Here is a 3940-nt window from a genome sequence, read left to right as displayed (position 1 = left end):
GGGCAGAATTAAAAACTGGGATTTAAAAAAAAGTTTTAAAATTCAAAGTAATTCACCAAAAATCTCAGTTTCTGGGGAACCGTGTCAAATTCAGCAAATTTCTTTAGCCAAAGTGGAATTGTGGAACATTTCAAAAATATGAAAACAATTACATTTTGCTAAATAGATTTTCAAAAATGATATTTTAGTTTGGAATACCTGAAATGTTTTCTTTAGAGATTAAAAAAAAATACTTTGACTTAGTTTGAAAATACCATTGTTTTTGCTTTAAAAGCATCTTAAATTAAAAAAAGAAATTATAGGGCTCAAAGTACAAAGACTAAGTTTTGGGTTGAATTATATATTTTGGGTAGATCCCCAAATATTTTTTTCAAATGTTTTCATTTTGTCAACCCCCTTCCCCCCCCCCCCCCCCTCCAAAACCCACCTGTTATTTTTTTGGCTGGAAATAACCTATTCCAAGCACCCCGACACTTTTCAGTGTGGCCACTGACATGAAAGAAAAAAAAAATCTATGATCATAATAATTCCTTCTGGCCTTAAGGTATCACATCTTATTAAAAGCCCATTACAAGTCACTTGCCACTTCACTCTTTTTGCCTCAATTCTGTACTTCCTAATGTTGTGAGCCACTGCATTAAATATTCAAATTCTGGGACAACATGTTCATTTTGAGATGGTTTTGTGGTTTAATCGATGAAAAAGGAATCTCCTGTAATTTGGTAGAATAAGCTATTGGTTCCCTATTGCAGTAGTCAGGCAAGCGATACAGCGACCTGCCAAGTTTTAATTGGCACGTGGAGAAATCCAAACATTGCAAGTGGCAGAAAAGGAAACCAAACTTCCTTTGCACTTTGTGTTCTAACTTCCATCGTGCAAAGGAGCTCATGGATGGGAAAGGCCTTGCATTAAGGCAGGGAGCATACAGAGCTGGCTCCTACACCCCCCAAAACTCAGGAAGACCCCTGAGTTAACACCATCCTGGATTCTTCCCAGACTTTTGTGTCATTTTAAGACCAAGCAAGTTAAAGAATTGGAAGCTGGTATTTCTGGAGTCATTTAGGAGTCAGCCAGGATACCTCACCTACACAAACACAAGGTGCATTTACAGCATTTGGCAGACCTCTCTCCACTGGGTGGAAAGGGACTGTGCGAGGAATGCTAGCACTTCTTTTGTAGACAATTTGCTCCTGACTCTTTCAGTGAGAGGACATGTTGTCTTCCACAGAATGGGTCAGAGACGTCATCCTCAGAGTCCAGACCTTTTTTACCCCATCAGGGGAAATTTCCAAAGGACATGTAGGAGTATAGTTTCCTCAGAAAGTCTTTGGGAGTCAGGCATCATTTGTGCCCTGGAAGACCTCCCCCAGAATCAAAGATAAACTATGTCCAGGCCAAGTCTAGTTTGAGAACAGCATCAACTGGGTGCAGTTTTGCCCACATGGCAAGGCCAAATTGTACATTCACACTGATTAGGTTGGATATTAAGAAAACCCCTCTCACTAGGAGGGTAGTGAAGCACTGGAACAGGTTACCCAGAGAGGTGGTGGACTCTCCATCCTTGGAGGTGTTTAAGATCTGGGTAGACAAAGCCTTGGCTGGGATGATGTAGTTGGGGCTGGTCCTGCTTGGACTAGATGTGACCTCCTGAGGTCCCTCCAACCCTAAGTTTCTATGATTGTCAAAGGGATGCTGTGTTGTAACCCTGGTCCTCACCACGACTGATTCTCCCCCGTCAACAGAAGTTTAGAAGAGCCGACAGGAACTGAAACCAGAGACCTGTTTGGACAGAAGGGAGCCGGTTGGATTAGGATCAGATTAGATGTCAGAGATAGGACAAAGAGGAAGGGGAGTTAAATATTTGCTATTCAAACCTGGTTCAAAATGGCTTGAACTACCTAAGAATGCATTTCATTTGACTTAATTGCTCAGTCGTTTGACAGACGTGGCCTACTCTGCTTCTGGAGTGAGTCAATATAAATGTTAAAGATGACATAGCAGAGGAAAAATTTCCATGTCCTATCTCCAAAATAATCAAAATCAGAACCATAAATGAAACTTTAGGACTGGCCAAGGTTTTCTCACACATTTCAGTTAAACTGTCTCAAAACTCCCAGATCTTTCAGTGAACCCACGTCCCAGGCAGCTCTCTAGGGTAGACCCGTGTGCCATCACCATCACCTTTATGGGCAGTTAGTTCATGGACTTGCACTGCAGCTTGGTCCATGAAGTTTACTGTCAAGTCCTGGGCTTCCTCATGCAGCAGATCAAATCCCTGTGTCCTGAAACCTCAGAGCTTCACTCAGTTTAACACCTGATAAGTCTGTGTGGGTGCTCGTGCAGAAGCCGCTGGATCTCTGCTCGCTGGCTTTTGAAAGACTGAGTTAGCTGTGGTACTATGAAGGCAAGTAGAAGGCAGGGTAGACTTGCACCTTATAGACTCACCAACGCTTTCATGAGCTGTCTTAGATTCTGCTATAGCATGTAGGCAATGCAGGATCGAACTCTTGCAAAGTAGTGAAACATCCATGGAGCAAGCTGAGAATCAATCTCTCTGTCAAACCCAGCAGGTACCAGCACCGGGTTTGCATTTTGCTATTTTCTCAAGCTAAATTTAGGAAACAGTTTAGGTCTATGCAAATGCCGCTCCTACCTGAGCTGTCCCTTTTGTTTCCAAATTGAAGAACACTATGCTCCTGATTTAAAATGCAGGGGTAAATTTACAAAACTTGAGTAAGGAGCCGATCTTTTTGAATAATCCTCGAGGGATTATTGTAATTAAGGGAGTAATCCTTAGATGCTTCTTAATTTGTCTCCATTTTAAAATGGAGTGCTGTGTCTTGCATCATAAAAGGGAGAGAAAGAGGTGAAAACGACAATGGTTGAACATTAGCAGCTCTTCCTGCTACCCCATGCATCTGAGAATGACAACAAGTGGAGCCTTTAAAACCAGGAGATCATTAAAAAAGAGTCCCGTTGGAGCAATCAGAGGAGGATATGAAATGTTCTGTGTACGTATGATGCAACTGTAATTTAGAAACTGTCATTTCATGCCTCCAAGTCTGATCTTCCAGTCTCTCCCTGTATGGAACTGCTTAGTCTACCTAATTTTTTTTCCTTCTCCTGTGCTCTGGTAATTCCCCCCTCTTTAGCACTTATTTCAAACTAGATTGGACAAAACACTGAAAAATAGACTGGAGAACTATCCTCTGCTTTGCTGTCATACTGACAGCTGACTTCCTTGACTGCTGCTTTTGAACCCCTGTGTCATCTACTGGTGACTTGTTTCTACTAGTGTTATAGGCAGGAGATCCACTGTGAATGAAGAAATCTGTTAGCTGCTGAGCAAGGACCTGATGATCACACTAAGAGCAGCAGTCAGATATCAAACAATTTGAAAATACCAAGAAAACACAGCACATGAGAGCTCATTTATCATTTATATGATGCCAACTGTTTTATGGAAAATTCTCTATATCCAATCCTTCGATCCAGAAGAAGTTTGGGAAAAGTTTTCAACTAGCAATAAATGCACCTTGGCTTGGCCTCACTGGCCACGATATTGCCACTGATGTTGTGTGGAGATAATGCTATGGCAGAATCAGAAATAGCTGCAGCACTTCCTCCTCTTTTAAACCTTTGCTTAGGCATGAGGACAGGCCTTGGGTTTGCCATGAGCGGCAAAGGAGGTTCTGCTGTAATTTTGTGGGAGTCCCACGTGCAAATTCCCAGCAGAAAAAAGCAGACGTTTCCACTTCATGTCCTTCTTCCCATTTACCCACCAATAGTCTACTGACCCTATCTATTGAAGCTGGAACCTCCCATCAGCTTCATGGAAATGACCAATGTAAAAAAAAAAAAAAAAAGGAAATGCTGCTAATTCCCAGATAGCTTTTCTTCTGCTGTGAACCTTAAACAATGGGACAGGTTTTGAATGTCA

At 41.9% G+C, this 3940-nt stretch overlaps 1 pseudogene; it reads right to left on the bottom strand.

The window, feature by feature from the left end:
- Positions 1–3410: 3410 nt before the first annotated feature.
- LOC132252265 (U4 spliceosomal RNA) lies at positions 3411–3576 on the bottom strand (annotated as a pseudogene).
- Between the last annotated feature and the right edge of the window lie 364 nt (positions 3577–3940).

This window comes from Alligator mississippiensis, chromosome 8 (genome assembly GCF_030867095.1).
Source record: "Alligator mississippiensis isolate rAllMis1 chromosome 8, rAllMis1, whole genome shotgun sequence".
NCBI classification, from domain to species: Eukaryota; Metazoa; Chordata; order Crocodylia; family Alligatoridae; genus Alligator; species Alligator mississippiensis.
This window is presented reverse-complemented; position numbering and strand designations above follow the sequence as displayed.